The sequence below is a fragment of the Mytilus galloprovincialis genome, chromosome 14 (genome assembly GCF_965363235.1).
Source record: "Mytilus galloprovincialis chromosome 14, xbMytGall1.hap1.1, whole genome shotgun sequence".
Taxonomy (NCBI): Eukaryota; Metazoa; Mollusca; class Bivalvia; order Mytilida; family Mytilidae; genus Mytilus; species Mytilus galloprovincialis.
Window position 1 is genome coordinate 27,397,306 of NC_134851.1, and position 23,770 is coordinate 27,421,075.

General features: G+C 31.8%; 1 long non-coding RNA gene across 1 annotated transcript; it reads left to right on the plus strand.

The window, feature by feature from the left end:
* Nucleotides 1-13,242: 13,242 nt before the first annotated feature.
* LOC143059086 (uncharacterized) lies at nt 13,243-18,036 on the plus strand. Its single transcript, XR_012973380.1, has 2 exons — nt 13,243-13,372; nt 17,493-18,036. It is a non-coding gene; the product is annotated as an uncharacterized LOC143059086 (long non-coding RNA).
* Nucleotides 18,037-23,770: the final 5,734 nt, after the last annotated feature.

The window sequence follows — 23,770 nt, forward strand, 5'->3', positions numbered from 1 at the left end:
TTAGTTGACATGGTCAAAGAAAAATACCCCAGAAAAAGGATGAACACTGTCAAATTAAAACATTCTATGGCATTCTTAACTGACTCCTGTTTTGTTCAATCAGTTAGTTAAATGTATGAAACACCAGATATGAAATTGGACTCTGTGGCAAAAGTCTAAGTATTCCAGATGTAGTCAGAACAGTATGTCTTTCACAGATGGTTAATATATATATGATATATATCTTTCTTATTGTGAAAATACTGACTTTACTCCATTAAGAAAATCATCCTTGTATAGAATCTTACAAACATATGCAGCTTCAAAAAGAACAAGTTTACAAGGTCTAGACAATATTGCAACAGATGAAAATGACACATTTACACGACTTGAAGAGATGATTGAAGAGCTTCATAATAAGGGATCCACATGTATGTCAAATGAACAGCCCAAGTTTTGTAATAATAAGATTTCTGCAGCAAAGCAGTGCCTTAAAATTGATTTTAAACTACGTCATGTACATTGTGCATCTCAGAGTAGACGTGCAGACCATTGCATTACTTGACTTCTCAGTTACCCAAAAAGGCTAGAATTATACTCAGCATGTGATCATGAGCAGTGTCAGCTGATTCGAGATGTTGAAAATGTTACAGTGTGCTCCGTTCTGTGAAGATTCAGGAGAGAAAATTAACTGTATCAAACCATGGATCAGATGCATGTCTGGAAGAGACAATCAACTAAGACCAATCACAACTGGATATCCTAAAGGACCTCAAGCCTCAGCAGATTTTAATAATCATGGAGTTTGCAATGAAATTCCTGCCATAAAAGGTATATAACTATTCAAATGCATAAAATTTAGATTTTTATACGACCGCAAAATTTGAAAAATTTTTCGTCATATATTGCTATCACGTTGGCGTCGTCGTCGTCGTCGTCGTCCGAATACTTTTAGTTTTCGCACTCTAACTTTAGTAAAAGTGAATGGAAATCTATGAAATTTTAACACAAGGTTTATGACCACAAAAGGAAGGTTGGTATTGATTTTGGGAGTTTTGGTCCCAACATTTTAGGAATTAGAGGCCAAAAAGGGCCCAAATAAGCATTTTCTTGGTTTTCGCACTATAACTTTAGTTTAAGTTAATAGAAATCTATGAAATTTTGACACAAGATTTATGACCACAAAAAAACGGTTGGGATTGATTTTGGGAGTTTTGGTTTCAACAGTTTAGCAGGGGTTAAAAAATCCACTAGCCCGACGACCGGGGCTGCAGCGTTTAGGCTTCGGGCAACCAACACTTTTAACCCAATATGCCCGACGGACTAGTAACAAACAAATCTTGACGTTTCGAAAATAGAAAGGGGAAAATCCCTTCATCACTTTTCTATTTTAGCCAATCAGATTCGACAACGTCATCCGGGATTCCCTGAATTTGAACTGATTTTGTACAAGTTTTAAAATAGAACAAATCACTCTGGGTGGATCCGGTACTTTCAATATCGATGTGTCAGTACAGGGGGTATTGTACATTGCTTATGCAACCTGATTCAACCTCTTTCTGTAAAATTTATTGCAATATAAATGTGAATCCCTTTTCACAGCAGAAACCTGTCTTTTGTCAGATTTAACTTTTGAAACGTGCACATGTTATGGACGCTATTTTGATTTTGTTTACATACTGCGAAGAAGCCTCCAGAACCATGACCTAAACATTAACAGTCTTCAGAAAACTTAAACTTGATGAGATAAAATTTCATCAATCATGATAATCTTCATTGAGATTTAAATGAATTCGATTTTTAAAGAAACAAAAATTTATAAAAAATACGATTTCAGTTTAGAGACTGTGCTCAGGTTGTGATCTTTTTATAGCCCACAATTAGCCTACCTGTGATAAACGTTTTAATATGGATATTACTGTACTACATTTATAAAACAATTATAAAGACCAAAACTATGGATGGGGATATTTATTCACATAAATATTTGAGGTCATTTAATTTATTTTAATAAAAAGAATTTTATAACTGAAAACTAATATGAGCATTACATAATTTACCAGCTGATAATTCTTTTACACAAACGTGATAATGTATCTGATAAAAAAAAACTCCAATCCTTTTATATATCCTTACATAGCAGTGGTAAATAATGTATTATCTTGGGATTTGGTCAACTCATTACATTAGTGTATTACAGAATATTCAATTATCAATTAATTGAATATATCTGTTAACGGGATATGTTTTGCTAACACAAGTTTTGTGTATCCAATTTGCAAAAATCTACTGTACAATGGATTAAAATTGTTCAGGTTATAGAATTCATTGTTATTGCAGTAAACTCTGAATTTGTAAGGCATACTAGGGCTAGCAGGTCAGTTTTGTTGGGCTAGTAGTTCTTCCAACAGGGCTAGTAAAATCCTACTACCAATAAGCCCTGGGCTAGTGAGCTATAACAAAATTTATTAACCCCTGTTTAGGAATTAGGGGCCAAAAAAGGGCCCAAATAAGCATTATTCTTGGTTTTCGCACAATAACTTTAGTTTAAGTAAATAGAAATCAATGAAATTTAAACACAATGTTAATGACTACAAAAGGAAGGTTGGTATTGATTTTGGGAGTTTAGGTCCCAACAGTTTAGGAATTAGGGGCCAAAAAGGGACCCAAATAAGCATTTTTCTTGGTTTTCGCACCATAACGTTAGTATAAGTAAATAGAAATCTATGAAATTTAAACACAAGGTTTATGACCATAAAAGGAAGTTGGTATTGATTTTGGGAGTTTTGGTCCCAACAGAATAAGGGGCCCAAAGGGTCCAAAATTAAACTTTGTTTGATTTCATCAAAATTGAATAATTGGGGTTCTTTGATATGCCGAATCTAACTGTCATGACTGTGTATGTAGATTCTTAACTTTTGGTCCCGTTTTCAAATTGGTCTACATTAAGGTCCAAAGGGTCCAAAATTAAACTTAGTTTGATTTTGACAAAAAATGAATCAGTTAGGTTCTTTGATATGCTGAATCTAAAAATGTACTTAGATTCTTGATTATTGGCCCAGTTTTCAAGTTGGTCCAAATCGGGGTCCAAAATTAAACTTTGTTTGATTTCATCAAAAATTGAATAAATGGGGTTCTTTGATATACCAAATCTAACTGTGTATGTAGATTCTTCATTTTTGGTCCTGTTTTCAAATTGGTCTGCACTAAAGTCCAAAGGGTCCAAAATTAAACTTAGTCTGATTTTAACAAAAATTGAAATCTTGGGGTTCTTTGATATGCTGAATCCAAAAATGTACTTAGATTTTTTATTATGGGCCCAGTTTTCAAGTTGGTCCAAATCAGGAACTAAAATTATTATATTAAGTATTGTGCAATAGCAAGTCTTTTCAATTGCACAGTATTGCGCAATGGCAAGAAATATCTAATTGCACAATATTGTGAAATAGCAAATTTTTTTTTGATTAGAGTTATCTTTCTTTGTCCAGAATAGTAAGCAAGAAATATCTAATTGCAAAATATTGTGCAATAGCAAGATTTTTTTTTTAATTGGAGTTATCTTTCTTTGTCCAGAATCAACTTAAATCTTTGTTATATACAATATACAATGTATATTCACTTTTTACTACCAACTGATAAATTAAAATAATCTTTACCATTCAGTGATAACAAGCAGTTTTTTTACATCTTAATATTTTATGATGTATTTAAATGAGTAGTTATTGTTGCAAACTCCATTAGAAATTTTAATTGAGATTAGTTTTGGAATAAGGGAAAGGGGGATGTGATTAAAAAAATTGGGTTCAATTTTTCTCATTTGAAATTTCATAAATAAAAAAGAAAATTTCTTCAAACATTTTTTTGAGAGGTTTAATATTCAACAGCATAGTGAATTGCTCTAAGAGAAAACAAAAATTTTAAGTTCATTAGAACACATTCATTCTGTGTCAGAAACCTATGATGTGTCAACTATTTAATCACAATCCAAATTTAGAGCTGAATCCAGCTTGAATGTTGTGTCCATACTTGCCCCAACCGTTCAGGGTTCAACCTCTGCGGTCGTATAAAGAAGGAGCTCACTTCTTTCAATGCATACATACACATTCTCAGTCAAATTCAGTGTTTACAGTCAAATATGCCAGATTACATGTACATGTATATAATTTATTTGTTAAGCATGAAGGATTATGATACAAAATGTGAATTGTATGCAATTATTCATATTTGCTAGACAAATAAATAGCTTATACTGCAAAAGTATCTGTTTTCACCACATAAATGTCATTATGGTGTTTAATATTTGCTCTTAATCATTTTTTGTAGTAGATACTTGCATAAGGGGAGCTCGCATACAGATAATTGTCCTACAGTTTTATGCTAGGAAGTGTTCACTTAGTTGGTGGTTTTTCCATTTTTTGTGCATGGGGTCAGGATTTTGATTCTTATTTATATTTGCTCTTTTGGGTGATAATATAATTTACCTTTGTCATATTTAAGGTAAAGTGTTAGACAGGTATTTTTAAATAAGACTTTGCATCTGCAGGGGCATCATTTGTGTCTGTCAAAGAAATCCAACATTGACTTTGCTATAAAACAGTTTCAGAGTGAAGTGTGGCCAGGGATTTCACTTAGTCTAGTTTGTATTGTGTAATAATTAAATTTTGTATGTCATACATGTGATTCTTCCGATGGGAGTCGAAATCTCTTGTTTTTCAGACCCTCTTCCATCCCTCCCATTAAAATTTGAAATCTACAACTTTTGAAAATGTCAACATCGAAAAAGTTTCAGTAAACATTTTTGTTTACAGAATTAAAACTGACAGGGTAAAACTCTTGAGAAACTCGAAATTGATATCGGAAAAGTCTGTAAAAACAGAAGGTCACCATTTCTTTTTCTTGTTTTTGTGTCGTAAGGTAAATAGCTTCGAGTAATCAATGAAGGTGTTTATTATTAGACTATATATACAGCAATAACAAATTATTGGCAATTACCTGGTCATCAACTAGCTAGTTTAAGACACACGTCTGGATGATTAAAAGTGAAATACTGACAATGGATTAAGATGTAAAAAAAAAGACTTTAATTTGATGCTGTTGAAAACATTGAACAGTTATAGTACTGAACCTCAAAGACAAATGTCTTAATGAAATCAAATACGATATTTATGGCTTGTTTTCTATCTAAACCAATGGAATACCTAAGTATAAGTATGTTTGTCTTTGAAAATTCTAAATTTTTATAATTTGATGAAATGCAAACTATGTTATCCCATAGACATATAATGTATTATACATGTATGTCTCTGTTATTACCAAATACCCTAGCAACAAATTAAAAACAACCAATTATCTAGCCATATTTTCTCTGCCTGGAGATCTGATTTTAAATTGTACAAGTCCAGTGCCATTGGGTCAAGATCATGCTTACTACACTTCTTGCCAAGCTGACTATGGTGACCCTAATGACTTTATTAAACATATTGAGACAGCTACCTACCAGAAAGCCACTGCTCAATAGTGTTACCAAAGTTGACATTATGTAGCTTAAGCAGAGATACTTTTTACCAACTATATATGATGGCTGATCACTTTATCTTAACTTTATATATGTAATAAATAAATATTTGAAACCCCCTTATCTTATATTTCTATCAAGTAAAAATGGCTATGCAGGTGCTTAAAGTATAGAACACTTACAAAAAAGGAGAATAAGCAGTTTTAACACCAAAAATAATCATGGCGTTCATCGTTAAAAATGTTGAATTTGATACACACTTTAGAGTAACTTATGCAGGGGCGTAGCAGCCGGTACGGCAGGTACGGCACTTGCCGTACCAATAATGTTCGTTGGTACGGCATGCCGTACCTAAAATTTATATATAAAATATAAAAAAAAACGGGTTTTCAACGGAAAAAAAAAAGATATTACAGAAAAAAAATAATGATAGAAAAGTCCATGTAGAAGTCATACCAACATACGGTATACATTCATAAGCAAAGTTCGAAAACTCGTATAAGTAGTATATACGATAACGAGTAATTGCCCTGTATTAATCAAAGTACGGAATTGTTTACTTACAAAAGATTTTAATTGATCATGCATATGGTCATGAACAGTCATAGTACTATCAATAGCATGTTACTGCCTTCTACAATTGTTCTGGTTTAAACACAAATGGCATGGAAGAATCAAAGTTAGAACTCTCAAATGGAGAAACAAACGTTGTGCAGCAAGCATGGAATTTTGTGCGATTGGCATACAAGATTCAAGTTTAGCAACCTATAAAACCAGTTTTAGTCCAGAATTTTCTCCTTTAGAAAATACCTGTACCAAGTCAGGAATATGAAAGTTGTTATTCATTCGTTTGATGTGTTTGAGCTCTTGACTTTACCATTTGATAACGGTATTTTCGTTTTGAATGTTCCTGGGCGGGGTTCAGTATTTTTGCTATTTCATTTTTTTGCAATAAAAATATTGTCAGTTACTCTGTATGCATGCACCTTAAAGTTTAAGTAATAATGACTAAAATATAAACGAGTTGTCCCAATTTTATTGCGTGCCGATCTATCCGCTACAGAGACAAATAAAGGATCTGCACATTGTTAAAATGCACATTCTGCTTGTAGGCACCAAGACGATCGGAATATAATCCAACTTCAACAACATGATACAGTAACACACTTTTACTGTTTTATTAATAGTCATGTGTTGGTAATATCTATTTGGCGTGGCTCGGTACTTATACATCCCGCCACCGTGGATATAAATCTAGCAGTCACATAGTATAGACGTGCCAACCTTTGCATGATTCTAAGAAATAAAGTACATAATGATAGACCAGTCCTAGTCGCAGTGATTTTTTTTGTTTTAGTCACTGAAGCCCTAAGTCGGATCTTCGACGGTTTACAAATACGTTTAATACTAATACCTTTCCCCCTGAAATACCTTTACTCAAAACATATTATATAAAAAAAAAACATGTACATATATATATGTCGTATGCATATAATTACAGAAATACATTAATACTAAGGGATTCGAATCAGTATTTCCCTTAATATATTAATCGGTCTCCCTGTAAGAAAAAGGCAAATAACTGCATATAATTTTTTTTTTCTTCTGATCTTTCCTGTATGATATGTACCGGGGTGGTGTGTGTCCAGGACTTTGTCAAGACTGTCTCACCCAATTACGGTCCTAACCATGAAAATTTATACTATATATTCCAAATGGCTTTGAATCTACTAAAAATTGTTGAACTTGTTTAAACACAAGTAGATTTTCCTCTTATTAAAATTGAGAATGGAAATGGGGAATGTGTCAAAGAGACAACAACCCAAACATAGAAAAAAGCAACAGCAGAAGGTCACCAATAGGTCTTCAATGTAGCGAGAAATTCCCGTACCCGGAGTCGTCCTTCAGCTGGCCCCTAAACAAATTTAGGTCAGTGATAATGAACGCCATACTAATTTCCAAATTGTACACAAGAAACAAAAATTAAAAATAATACAAGACTAACAAAGGCCAGAGGCTCCTGACTTGGGACAGGCGCAAAAATGCTGCGGGGTTAAACATGTTTGTGAGATATCAACCCTCCCCCTATACCTCTAGCCAATGTAGAAAAGTAAACGCATGACAATATGCACATTAAAATTCAGTTCAAGAGAAGTCCTAGTCTGAAGTGTAAACTTAGATGGACCAAATCTAATATCGTCCGGAAAAGCATTTCAGGATCGAATGACTGACATAAGAAATGCTGTTCTACACTTTATATGTTGTGTGTCATTCGTTCGTCTTGTGTCATAGTTATGAATATTACACAGTTGTTAAGGGATAATATCGCTTAAATAATCAGGGGTCTTATTGTGAAACATTTCATGTTTTTTACGTCTTTCTGATAGTAACTCCCATCCTGTTTCGTTGTATAATTTGTTTATGGACGATAACTTAGTACCGCCAGTAACTATCAATGCCGCTTCAAATTGCATATTTTCTAGTTTCACAATGAAAATAGATTTTTTCGCCGTGTTATAGATTCGTAGTTTGTCTTACCCTTACTTGGTCTGATCATAGTTCTCTTTACTTCCTGAATACGTTTAGCGAAGATTTGATAGTAAAAAATTAGTTTAATAATTTCCTAAAACCGGTATGCATATACGGAATGGTGCTCATTTTTTTTTCTGTCAAAAAAAATCAAGTATTGTAGGAGCATGACAAGGCCTGGCAAGGTGTCCAACACAAAGTTAAAGTGCGTGTATTTATTTTAGTTAAGATGTTCAACGGCCTTCAACGTTTTGGATAAAGTTTAATTGCTGCCTTTTCGACACGATTCATGTTTCAAATTCTGTTTTCTATAGTTTGAAATTGAATTAAACACAAAAGAGTAAAATAATTGCGCATAAAACTAGTTTTTTAGGAACGAAATTTAAGTGTCAGGAGATTGTCAGAATGCAGGATTCAAGTTTCAAAAAAAAAAAAAGAGTCATACTTTAAATTGTTACCCATAAAACTAGGGTTTTAGAGAATCAAATTTAAGTGTCTGGAGGACGTCAGAATGCAGGATTTTGCACTATTTATTAAAATTTTCTCGGGGGCCTTGAGCGGCCCCCGAACCCCTTGCCGCATAACCGCCTCTACGAGGCAGGATGCGTCGCTTCGCGACCCATCATGATTTTCTGCCGTACCAATATAAATTAGGATGCTACGCCTCTGTTATGTAGTGGGTTATTCAGTGTGCACCACATTTTTTTTAATGATATTATTCCTTCATAGACAGAAAAAAATATTACAATCATTCCTAAAATAAAGACTTTTAACAATTAAAAGTTTGATGAGGAGGAAAAAAGGATTGAATTGGATATAAATATTGTAGATAAGCCAGCTATTGAGCTGACACATATTTACCATTTCCTTTCAAACATATTATTTCATCTTTTGAAAACTTTTTAATTACAAATACTTTAATTGCAGATGAACAAGCAGAAGCAGTAGACATTAGGTCAGGAGGAACAAACGATAAAGAGCAAATAGTAATCTACATTATCGGTGGTGTCGCATCAGTAGTTGTTCTCTTCCTGTTACTCCTGATATTTATATGTTATAGACGTTACAAGAGGGTTCAGTCCAGCAAATATAGAAATGTCAAGAGAGTAATTGTCATGACACAGGCTAGTTTCAATATTCAAACATATTTTATTACTGATAAGTTCAAATACAAGTGCACTAAAAAGAATATGTTTGACTTATTCGGTTATAATTAGGAAATGAAGTTTTATGAGGAAGTTGTCTTTATATGGTGTAAAAGTTACAAAGTAAGTCTTAAGAAAGGAAGATTATTGAGATTCATTAAATGTTCATCAGTAATGTTTAGATTATGAAAATAGAGATATTCAATCTAGACAGAATCTAATTTAGTTTTAAGGAAGTTTTTGTCAATTTTAGATTTGAATATTTATAACAGCTTTGCATCTGGACTTGCTTCATTTATTATTAGCGATAGTCTGTGTGCTCTTCAAACTTTTATGATGTTTATTTCTATTACAAAATCATGATAATTAAAAAAATGACATGGATTTGCACACAAATTTGAAACAGGTATACATTTTAATTTCATATCAGAATGTTTTGCATCAATTCCAGAATGAGAATTACCATCCATACAAATCTTATGATGGTACACAACCATTTGTTTTACCCTCAATCAGAATTGAACCTGGTCCAAGAAGACGCTTGTCATCTGATTTGACCATGATGTCAGAGTATGATCTCCCTCTGGACAAACATTGGGAATTTAGACGGCAACAGTAAGTTAAAGCATAACATTGACCATTCCATGAAAGTTATCATACATATATTATACATATATTGACTCATGACAACATTTTAACTTATATCTGTCGACCCACAAATAGCATTGCTCACTGTTTCTGACATCCAGATTGTTTCTTTGGTTAAAAGCTGTATAATGACCTGATATTTGATTGGTTGTATCAATTTTCAGATGAATTCAATAGATATTGTAACCACTGTAGTATGAAATATAACAAGAAGTTTTTCCAAAAACTCTTTTTTTCCAAGGTTTAACATTTTCTCATATATATACTGGAATCATTAGGGCTCAACAATAACACTTGTCTGATTGTCTTGTACTGGAGGATAAAAAGGTCAGACAAGTAAAAGCTATATCAATATTAATTTAATTTAACAGGTTTATATGCTCTTATAATATACTAGATTATGGAGTGTGTGTCCGAGCGAGAATATTTAGTCAGACGTCAGTCGCTACCCTGATATACCCTATCTTTTTTGGGTAATTAATACAGATAGGGTTTGACATCTTTAGCTGAACAGATTTATCATTTTTTCATAACTTAATTCATTGTATGCTGGTTCATATTCTGGACACCAGTCTTTGCTCCTTTCTAATATAATTCACAAACAAAAAACAAATAGGAAGCTTAGAAATGGAAAAATATTAAATACTTAACTCGTTCAAAGGGTAATTACACGTCTCAATCTTCAAAATCGCCTATCTAAAAATACTACCATCGCTAACATTTTTAAAAATAAAAATCGTGGTTACCCTTCTATCGATAAGTGTCATGCCAAAAAATGAGTAACATGTCCCTGTCTTTCCACCAACAATACGGTAAGGTCCACACTTAATGGTCGCTCATTTTCTTTAAAATTTGAAACTGATATAACTTGAAAAACAAACAGTCTTATTTATTTACTCACATGAAACAAACCAGGATGCGGTATTCAGTACGTAGGTTAAACTGGTCGATATTTATCTAAACGCACTCAAGAAAATAACCCAATAAATTCAAAAGTATCATTTATCAACACCTTAAGAAGCACAGTCATCTTATCAAATATTTAGCAGTTCAACCTTTGGAAGAAGTAAATAAGCAGCCTGGTGAATCTCATTCAAAGTTTGTACAATCACGGAAAATAATTGAATTAAATTAGATTAAAAAATATCAAGAACCGATACTGTTAACATTTTGGATATTGTTTCTAAAACTGTTCGAAAAAAAAACATTCTCATGGTCGTAGAAAAAATCACAATCAAAGAAAATTTCGGACCAATCACACCAATATTTCGGACCTAATTTCTATTTCAAGAAACAACAGCAGACATTATCTGTTAACAAAGCTCTGTTCATTACCGATTAATAAGTTAAATAAAATTTTAGAGGATTGCAACACAATTTCATATAGCAGTCCTAAGTACGAAATTGTTCAAATTATAATGGCATATTGTTATTCTAAACTGTTTCCTAAAATTGATCGTCCTGAAGATCATAAAAAACATTTTATTAAAATAAAGTATGTCAATAAAGGTTTTGATTTTGTAAATATTGCTGGTATTTTTAACAACCATTCTGTTAAAGAACAAATTCCTGGATATTTTGATAAAACTGAGCTCCCTCTTATTTGTTATATTTACAAGAAATCTACATGGAAATTTGTGTTAAATTATAGCCAATTGTGTAAAGATTTTAATATCAGTGAAAATACACCTACTTCATGTAATTGCAGTAATTCCAAATACATTTATGGACCAATTTCCCATGTTATAACAGGAGATCTTAACATATTTCAAGACGGAGAGTTAAAATAATTCCTCAGTAAAGGACCTAATTATCTTCCCCAGTCAATTATAAATTGGAATGAGTGTCGTAATATCATCCATGACTCACTCTGTACTTACTGTATGAAATGGATAAAACTGGAAAAAGCTGACAAAAAATTCGACTTTATAATAAAAACAAGATACAAATCCAATGAATTTACATTGACATGCCTATCAGACGGTGCCTCATATGCAAGTCTGATTTGACTTGGCATTGTTAAAAAGTAGATCCTAAGTTCTGTGACATGACTAGTTTCAGTTTTTCTTGACTAATAATTTTTGAAAAATATTTAAAAAGATATAAAACTAACTTCTGTTCTATTGTTTTAAATTTCTTTTGTTCCTTGAATCAACTTATAATGCAAAGTCCTCCTGGACAAGTTGAAAAAAATGTTATTGTAGAGGCCTGATCATGCAATACAATGTGAGAAACTTGATTTTCTGGTAATTTTTTAAAAGAGCAAATATAACATTCTCACATAACCTAGATAAAAAAAAAACATGTGTCTCGGTACAAAATTGTTCAAAAACACTGAAAATTGTAAATCATTAGTAATAAATGGTTTAACCCATTAAAACATTTAATCCATCACTGCAAATGTTTGCACCTGTCCTAAGTCAGGAATCTGATGTACAGTAGTTGTAGTTTGTTTATATAATTTATATGTGTTTCTCGTTTCTTGTTTTTAGCTCACCTGGCCCGAAGGTCCAAGTGAGCTTTTCTCATCACTTGGCGTCCGTCATCCATCGTCGTTAACTTTTATAAAAATCTTCTCCTCTGAAACTACTGAGCCAAATTTAACCAAACATGGCCAAAACATTATTAGGGTATCTAGTTTAAAAATTGTGTCCAGTGACCCGGCCAACCAACCAAGATGGCCGCCAGGGCTGAATATAGAACATAGGGGTAAAATGCAGCTTTTGGCTTATAACTCAAAAACCAAAGCATTTAGAACAAATCTGACATAGAGTGAAATTGTTTATCAGGTCAAGATCTATCTGCCCTAAAAATTTTAGATGAATCGGACAACCTTTTGTTGGGTTGCTACCCCTGAATTTTGCTGTTTTTGGTTATTATCTTGAATATTATCATGATTATAATAGATAGAGATAAACTAAACAGCAATAATGTTCAGCAAAGTAAGTTTTACAAATAAGTCAACATAACCGAAATGGTCAGTTGACCCCTTTAGGAGTTATTGCCCTTTATAGTCAATATTTAACCATTTTTCATAAATCTTAGTTATCACCAAAACACAATTTTGTCATGTCCTTGAATATTCACATAGACAAAAGTGAGCGACACAGGCTCTTTAGAGCCTCTGGTTTTATATAGATTAGAACGTTGGTTTTCCCGTTTGAATGGTTTTACTCTAGTAATTTTGGGGCCCTTTATAGCTTGTTGTTCAGTGTGAGCCAAGGCTCTGTGTTAAGGCCGTACATTGACATATAATGGTTTACTTTTATAAATTGTCATTTGGATGGAGAGTTGTCTCATTGGCACTCATACCATATCTTCTTATATCTAAGAAAATGTGTACAACTATTAGAATTTTATTTAGTTATATATATATGGTTACATCAATCAGTATCTCAATTTCTAAATGAATATGAGATGAAATAATTTATTTATTGTTATAGGTTATCACTTGGTGAACCTCTTGGGGAAGGAGCATTTGGTAAAGTTTTTAAAGCAGAAACTGTTGGTTTAAATAAAGCTCCAACAACTGCCATAGCAGTCAAGATGTTGAAGGGTAAAATTTACTTATATATTTTAGATCAAAAATCAAATAGTATTAATGAAAACTGGATTTATGCTTAGGTTTTCTTTTTTTATTAGACAAGCATAAAATTTTGGGAAATAAGAATTGAATTTTTTCCATCTTTTTTATCTTTATTGAAAAATTTGTATTGTTATGGCCCTGCAACGAATATGGCCCGCAACAAAGATGTCGGTGCCATATAGTTTTACCCATGTCCGTAATTCGGTCATTCAGTAATTCTGTCATTCCGTCATTCCATCATTCTGTCATTCCCTAATTCCACAACTAGGAATTGTTAAGTTTCAGTTTTGTTCCGCTTGGCTCATTTTTGCTATAATTATGGGCTTTGAACTTTGATAATTTTTTGAAAATCACAGTTAAAAGGATGAATTGTTTGAGTATAAAGGACAAGATTATAAATATCCAATTAATGTTCTGATTCAAACAATAAAATAATTACAAATCAATTAATGTCATTAGTGCTGTAATGAATTGTTAAAATCTCAATACTTTTATTTTTTGTTTGATGATTCTAGCTGTTAATCTGGATTATCCCACCTCAATCAACAGGCCTTGAAGTAATAAATATTTGAGTCAGTTTTTTGTACTTAAACAAATAAAAACCAATCAAAATGCTGGATTTTATGTTTTGAGCAAGATTTTTGTGCTCCGAGCACTGAGCAAAGTTTTATGACTTCAACCCCAGGTCTAATGAATGTCAAAACAAATCAGTGACAGGTTGACCTTGTTCCTAATTAAATTTGTTCAGGTTACAATTATGTGATAATCATGTTTTCAATCATAATTTCTTGAAAGGTTTTAAACAGTTGTTTAAAAGTTGAAAAGTTACAAAGTAAAAACGTATTTATAAAAATATACTTCTCATAGAATAAATCATCACTTTACAATATTATGTCACATGACTGACCAACATGACTTGTGATCACCTGATATATTATATGGTTTATCTTTTCAAAATGAGTGTTGTTTATTCAATTTTCATACACTTTTCTTCAACTCTTTATGATGAACACATACAAAACAATAAGTTATGACAACAAGGAACACAACTTTTGGCTAATTTAACCAATAACAAAAGCTTTATTGTGTCTTCAATATTAAGACAATTGGCAAATTTCCGGATTGCAAAACATATTGACAAATTTACACGAAAAACGTAACAACAAAGATATAAAATGTATTTTATTTGAATAAAACATGACAAATCAAGAATATTAATATTATAACACATAAAAAACAATCAAGGTTTGAGCAAAAAAAATCCTTACTTTTCACTTCAATTGGAAATTTCTTGGTCCAATTTTGGACCTGAAAAAAAACTAAGAAAATATTTGTAGTCATGTATAACACACAGGGTATAAATGTAAATGTGTTCGTTATACATACCAAAAGACAGTACTCCTTATTACATAAACATGGATAGTTTGTAGGATCGATTAAAACCCATTTTAATGTCCCATTTATTATGCCCCATTTTGGTGCATTATGTTTTCTGTTCTGTGCGTCCATTCATTCGTTCTTTTGTCTGTCCATTTGTTCATCTGTCCATCCATTGGTTCGTTCTTCCGTCCGTTTGTCCTTCCGTCTGTCTGTCCCGCTTCAGGTTAAAGGATTGGTTAAAGTTTTTGGTAGAGGTAGTTTTTGATGAAGTTGAAGTCCAATCAACTTGAAACTTAGGACTCATGTTTTCTATTTTATAATCTTTGTAATTTTTATGCCAAACTAGAAATTTTCCCCCATTTTCAAGGTCCACTGAACATAGAAAATGATAGTGTGGATGGGCTATTCATGTACTGGGGACACATTCTTGTTAGCTATAACCATTTGAGCTTATGTTATCACTAATGACTTGGCGTCCATCATCATCTGTTGTTAACTATTTCAAAAAACCTTCTCTGAAACTACTGGGCCAAAGATTTCAAACTTTAACAAAAAAAATTTCCTTAATTATCTGGTATCTTGCTTATAAATTGTATTCGAAGTTTTGATCCATCGACAAACATGGCTGCCATTGTTGGGTTCCTGCCACTAAATTGGTTATTTTAAGGATTTTTTTTAGTTTTTGTATGAAATTAATTAAAGATAAAGATAAACTGTAAACAGCAAAAAATGTTCAGCAAAGTAACATCTTCAAAAATGTTTTTTATGACAAAAATTGTCAATTGACCCGTTACGGAGTTATTGACCTTTAAGGAAAATTACACAAGTTGTTTTATTTTTTTTTTAACTTTATAAATCTTCGCAAATGAATTTAGTATAAATTTGTATTTTATTTCCTTGTACTTCAAGAAACAAAGACACTTTGGTTAAAATGGAACAAATGGGTAAAATGCATTTATTTGCTTTTAATGAAAATATGACAGATACAATGAACATTGTATTGGCATTTGTAAGCCTCTTATTATTAAATATAAATTGAAAAGCAAAAACAGTCATTGATGAAAGATTTAAGCAAAAAAACAAACTTGTGAGCAATGCAAGCTCTGCTTGTTCTATTGGGGATCCAAGGCAGTGGCGTAGCCAGGGTTGAAATGATGTGGATGTTTTGCCGAGTCGAGCGAGCCGAAAAATGTTTTGGACCTTTTTGTGCAGAAAATATTTTTTATTTAAGCACATGTACTCCCCCAGAATCCGACACTAGTTAGATTTTTGTTTAAATTCAAAATACCCACCAATTCATATATTTATATTTTTAACCAAATTTTATTGTTTTCTTGAAACTACCATAATTCAATTCATAAATATTTGATGTAAAGTTTCCCCCCCAATCTTCTATTTGACATATCAAAAACCGTTTAAACGGACTCCATTACAGTGGCACTTCTGTATAATTTAGGAACTTCTGAGTATAGGAACTGAAGTGACTTCTCTTTCCAGGAATTTGAGTCTACAACCTTGGATTTTTTATTACTGAGCTAAACGCATGCAGGAGACATAAAAATACTGGGCGTCCGATCGTCCGGTATTGTTAGCACTCTCATGTGTACAATTCATGTCAGATTAAGTGAAACTCATATCATAAGCAATGTCTTTGACAATTTTGAAAATAATTCGTAATCAAATATTTTTAACTAGTAATGTCCCTTTGAAATATAAATTGTAATGGAAATCCCATTTCATTTGCTGTGAAGCTTTTATTTCTTTTTAGATATTAAAAATAAAAAAGAAAAAGAAATAAAAGTTTTTTTTAGTTATTCCCTTGTTCCTTGGCCTTTGATAGATAAAATATGACATGTAATGTGCATGGCGGGGAATATTGGATCTTTGTTCTTTACTGAATAAAAATAAAATTAGTATTTGAACCTAAATAGAAACGGGAATTCATAAGCCTAGGACTTATCACGATCTATTACAAATTGATTTGTTTTATCACGTCGTTTACAATGTCGCAAGAAACGATATCAGGATATGGTGTTTTAGTTGTTAGTTACTATAGTCAAATGAGAAGCCATCCCTCCACTAGGTTCAATTTCAGATGAAACATGTCCATGGGTCTGCGTATCAGTCCTCTCCGCTTGCCTTAGCTGATGACATAGACTATTTATACGAAGAAAAGTTAACTTGAAACACTATTCTGCGATTCATGTATCAAACTAAATTATCCTAAATGAAAGACCAGGCATACTGCTTCGAAAATGACTGGATGTTATCCTCATATCCTCAGCCTTGTTACATTTTGATACTTCCGAGTTAAACTACTGTTTTTTTTATTTTTGTTTTGTCAAAATGATGTGGATGCTTGAGCATCTGAGCATACATGCAAGCTATGCCACTGCAAGGGGAGGGTTCCTGATCAATGTTTTTGAATGGGGACATATAGTCCTGGGTTGGGACAAATTACTTTTGATTCATTAACATTAGTTTGATACCAATTTTCGTGGGTACAGGTGAACATTGAATTCAAATGTTCATTGAATAACATATTTTGAATAGACTTTGAATACAGAGATTGGAAAAAATTACAAAATCAAATATCCACGATTATGCAAGTTTTAAGCAATCCATGAAAATGAATGAATCCACAGTATTCTTTGAATGTGACCAATGGTTTTATCCATTAATAATTGTCAATATTATTTAAATATTTTAGAGGATGCAACCGATAGAGAATTGACAGATTTAATGCAAGAAATGGAAGTGATGAAATTAATAGGATGCCATGAAAATATTATTAATTTCCTGGGATGTTGTACACAAAATGGTAAGTGGTGTACTTTAAGGGTTAAAAACGATCTTGGTCCAATGGGCAGCACTTGTTGTCTGTCGTCCATATTAAATGTCCGTTAACTTTTAAAAAATCTTCTCCTCGAAATTACACAGGACCCATGCTCTGAGAAAACCATCAACTGCCCCCTGTCTGATTTGCTCCAAATGGTTTAGTTTCAGAGATATATACAAAAATCTGCATTTTACCCCTATGTTCCATTTTTATTCATGTGGGCCATGAGGGTTGGAAGGTGGGGTCATCTGATACATTTTTGTCGAGCCTTCGACTTTAGTCGAAAAAGCGAGACTAAGCGATCCTACATTCCGTCGTCGTCGTCGTCGGCGGCGTCCACAAATATTCACTCTGTGGTTAAAGTTTTTGAAATTTTAATAACTTTCTTAAACTATACTGAATTTCTACCAAATTTGGACAAAAGCTTGTTTATCATAAGAAAGTATCCAGAAGTAAATTTTGTAAAAATAAAATTCCATTTTTTCCGTATTTTACTTATAAATGGACTTAGTTTTTCTGCGAGGAAACATTACATTCACTCTGTGGTTAAAGTTTTTAAAATTTTAATAACTTTCATAAACTATCCTTGATTTGTACCAAACTTGGACAGAAGCTTGTTTATGATCATAAGATAGTATCAAGAAGAAAATTTTGTAAAAATAAATTTCCACTTTTCCATATTTTACTTATAAATGGACTTAGTTTTTCTGCGAGGAAACATTACATTCACTCTGTGGTTAAAGTTTTTCAAATTTTAATAACTTTCATAAACTATCCTTGATTTGTACCAAACTTGGACAGAAGCTTATTTATGATCATAAGATAGTATCAAGAAGAAAATTTTGTAAAAATAAATTTCCACTTTCCCGTATTTTACTTATAAATGGACTTAGTTTTTTTGCCAGAAACAAAACATTCACTCTGTGGTTTAAGTTTTTAAAATTTTTATAATGTTCTTAAACTATCCTGGATTTCTACCAAACTTAGACAAAAGCTTGTTTCTGATCATAAGATATTATTCAGAAGTAAATTTTGTAAAAGAAAATATCACTTTTTCCGTATTTTACTTATAAATGGACTTAGTTTTTCTTCCAGTTAACATTACATACAGTCTGCAGTTAAAGTTTATAAAACATTTATTAGATTCATAAACTATCCTGGATTTTTTTACCAAACTTGGAAGCTTCTTTCAATCAAAAGACAATATCGAGAGGGAAATTTTTATTGATGTTTTTCCTCATTTTTGTTGAGTCTGCGATTAACAGCAAAAGTAGGCGAGACACTGGGTTCCGTGGAACCCTTACAAATTTTTTAAAGAAAAAACATATTTATTATTATGGTCAAGTATGGTTAAATGTGTCTCAGTAGTTTCATAGAAAGAAGATTACCCACACATGTCAGATTTGCTCTAGGTGTAATACCACCATTGATTTTTCCCTATTAAAATTGAAAAAGGAAATGGGGAATGTGTCAAAGCGACAACAACTCGACCATAGTCTTTGTTAAATTTGCACTTTTAGAAAAAATGTGCAGAATTTATCTTTGTTACAAATAAAGATATACTTGGCATGAATAAAGTTTTATCCTGTCCAGTACTATAGAAAAAATTTAACATAACATTTGATTGCATACAAGAAAATAACCATCACTGGAACTTAACCAATCAAAGGAGTAGGAGCAATAAGGCCCTTATTCGGCCCAAAAATTACTGTAAATTAAAAAGTTATCATACATATAGTAGATAAGATGCACACAGATATACAGATTATGTGACGTCATTTAAATATATTGGTAGATAAGGTGTACATCGTAGTTACAAAACGAGTTAAAGTGGCTGTGAATCGAAATATATATATATATTATTGTGGAAATTCCAATACGTCACAAAGCAATATGGCGATTGTTTACATCAATGTTGACAATGAGTTGACAATGAGATGATGTGTTGAAACACGAAAAGGAAAATATCTCTCGAATGTGAATAAAATGCATGCAAACGTAAGTGAATCTATATATCAGATATTTAATTTAGTATAAAAGAATGCAGTATTATTCGATTTTGTTTTATAAAGAATATCAATTGTGGTAAATATAAATAATGTGTGTTGCATGAATTTAATATTTGAAATTTCAATATTTTCACAACCATAAAAGAAATTGTGTTTATTTAAATATTATGGAATCTAAAATCTGAACAAGAATTTGTGTATTAATATTCATGTCACGTGATAAGATAGGCACGATAGTAGATAAGGTGCACACAGATATACAGATTATGTGACGTCATTTAAATATATTGGCAGATAAGGTGTACATCGTAGTTACAAAGCGAGTTAAAGTGGCTGTGAATCGAAATATATATATATATTATTGTGGAAATTCCAATACGTCACAAAGCAATATGGCGATTGTTTACATCAATGTTGACAATGAGTTGACAATGAGATGATGTGTTGAAACACGAAAAGGAAAATATCTCTCGAATGTGAATAAACTGCATGCAAACGTAAGTGAATCTATATATCAGATATTTAATTTAGTATAAAAGAATGCAGTATTATTCGATTTTGTTTTATAAAGAATATCAATTGTGGTAAATATAAATAATGTGTGTTGCATGAATTTAATATTTGAAATTTCAATATTTTCACAACCATAAAAGAAATTGTGTTTATTTAAATATTATGGAATCTAAAATCTGAACAAGAATTTGTGTATTAATATTCATGTCACGTGATAAGATAGGCACGATAGTAGATAAGGTGCACACAGATATACAGATTATGTGACGTCATTTAAATATATTGGCAGATAAGGTGTACATCGTAGTTACAAAGCGAGTTAAAGTGGCTGTGAATCGAAATATATATATATATATTATTGTGGAAATTCCAATACGTCACAAAGCAATATGGCGATTGTTTACATCAATGTTGACAATGAGTTGACAATGAGATGATGTGTTGAAACACGAAAAGGAAAATATCTCTCGAATGTGAATAAACTGCATGCAAACGTAAGTGAATCTATATATCAGATATTTAATTTAGTATAAAAGAATGCAGTATTATTCGATTTTGTTTTGTAAAGAATATCAATTGTGGTAAATGTAAATAATGTGTGTTGCATGAGTTTAATATTTGAAACTTCAATATTTTCACAACCATAAAAGAAATTGTGTTTATTTAAATATTATGGAATTATACATTTGAACAAGAATTTGTGTATTAATATTCATGTCACGTGATCAGATAGGTACATGGTAGATTAGGTCCACACAGATATACAGATTATGTGACGTTATTTATATATATTAGTAGATAAGGTGTACATCGTAGTTACAAAGCGAGTTAAAGTGGCTGTTATTCGAAAATATATATATTGTTGTGGAAATTCCAATACGTCACAAAGCAATATGGCGATTGTTTACATAATAATAATAAAATTCTTTATTTAACGAAGGTAACACATTTAACAATTACATGTTAATCTTCAAAAACTATCTATACAAATAAAAAACGTACAAAAATACATACAATATAAAATACATAATACAGTTAAATAAGCACATATGCATTCAGTAGAAGAAGAAAAAGAAATACATTAGTTTCATGCATCTTTATTCTGTTCAGTTAGAAAATAGTTTGAACAGTTGGTCATAAATGTATCTAATATATCTATTTCTTTAATATTATTTGGTAAATTATTCCAGGTAATAAGACCAGAATATTTAAATGTTCTTTTCAAAAAATCAGAATTAGGTCTTGGTAAATGAAGAAGTGGCATGTTCACGTCCTTAATATATGCATATTTATTTGCCACTTGACTTTAAGAAGCCATCCTTTAACATATTTGGTCGGGTTCTTGTCTCTTTGACATATTCCCCATTTCCATTTTCAATTTTATCATTAACTAAAAAGTAAAACAAGACAAAGAAAATTTGCCTGTCTGTAATTGTAGGAACTTAATTTCACACAGTGGCAATTTTCACAAATAAATTTATATTCTCGCTCTATCATTTACCGAAATTGACGAAATACCTATTTGCTGTGACGATGTTTGATATTATACAAACTAAAGGCATGTAGAACAAAATCAGAAAACTTTTCCAAAGCCCGAAGTTTTTTTATTGTTTTTATTTTTCTTCTTCAAAAGTTTGACAATGGAATTTGATACACAAATCCGAACATTTGAGTTTAATAAAGCATATTACACATAGAGTTTTTTCTAGAACGGGAGCCTGTCGTGAATTTAAAAGTGATGCAAAAGACGTCACACTTCTTCTGATGTCAATCGAAGTAAAACCGTTAAATATTTTAAACTAAACACTGGTGTTGTCACCATAACTAATTATGGTTTATTTCATACAACACAAACGATTTAAAATGGGCCGTGGCATTTTTGAGAAATAACTTTAAGGCCAAAATATTGGCCATGTGGCACAGATTTTCTGAATACCATTAAAGTCAATGAGGCTATCAGTTTTTACAAATACTAATAAATTGCAATTAACACCAATTAAAAGACTGATCAAATATAAAAAAAAACACAAATACAGTAAAAACATTCGACACTTGAGAGTGATAAATGAACGAAGCAGACACACTGTGGTGTCATCACACGAGCAATCATATACAGGTACCATGCAGAATAGCGTGACGTTGTCAATTGTTGTCAGGGTTGCCATGGCGCTGTTTGATAAAGTTCGAAGCCAGGCCGATTCTTAGCAGTCAAAGGTAAAACGTTTTTCAATGCCATGGCAGTCAAAGGGTCAATACTCTATGATAAAACCACAAAAACGTAAAATGCTTCAAATTCTACAAACTGGCATGTAGACTCCTGCTGTCCTTTTGTAGCTAAGTACAAAAAATGTACAAGGAGAAGACATCATATCTAAGTTTTATTTATCCAGTTGGGAACAAACCCTCTATATGGTGTTTATACCTGTATAGAGGGATAAAATTATTGCTGGTGCTGGAAAAATATAAAATATGTTATTTTTGTGAAGTCATGAAAGGCTATTTTATTTCTTGCCTTGATCCCTTTCTGCGACAGGAAAGTGTCACAGCAAGAATAAGCTTTTGGGTCGATCTGGCCCCACGTAGATCCGGCCCAAGTCGATCCGGCCCAAGTCGATCCGGCCCAACGTCGATCCATCCCATATGTAAAATTGATCCGGCCCCAATAAAAAATATATTTATCATGTATATAAGAAATAAAAATAAAGATATATATTAATTGTAATTCATAAATTTTTATGATTTTTATTATAATGTCAATAAATGTAAAAGGTGTACGGTAAAAAAATAAAAAAGACCTTTGAAAAATATCTATTTTAGATGAGTATAAAACAACTAGGTTGATTATGTTTTTATTGCAAGTTTTCTAGATTATTGGGTATATTCATATTATAACGTATATAAAAGAACTCAAACATCAACATTAATCAGCAGTAAGGCCCTGGGTTCGTTCTCCTTACTTTTATCAAGGACGCATAATACTAAAATATTAATATTATGGGTATTTAAGTTAAATAAACCTTTTCAGATATTTAAATGGTATAAATTCTCGAAATTCACGAAAACACATGAAAATAATTAAAAGTTAATGGCTTGTTTTGGAGCATTAATAGGTCATAATAATAATTCTCACTGATTGTTGTTATAATTGCCTTTGATACATTAATAATTGGAATAATCCGAATGAAACAACTGGATTATTCGGGTTAATCTTAATCAAATTGGTTACGCTTCTGCGCATGTGCACCATTAGGAAATTTAATTGTGCATCCGAAAGTTTCAAAATAATGATATCATTTATTCATACAATCCATCTCGTGTTAAATTCAAGTATGTACGAGGAGAGTATGACTTCAAATCAATTATGTTTGAACAAAAATATATGGATTTAGTCATGTTAGTTGTTCTGTCTGTGTTCAGATCTTTAACGCAATCAAATCATATTCCAGTTTTGGACATGTGTTTTTTAAAACGAAGGTTAAAATATTTTATGTCAAAGAGAAGATGTGGTATGATTGCCAATGAGACTACTCTCCACAAGAGATCAAATGACACAGAAGTTAACAACTATAGGGCACAGTATGGCCATCAACAATTAGCAAAGCCCATACCGTATAGTCAGCTATAAAA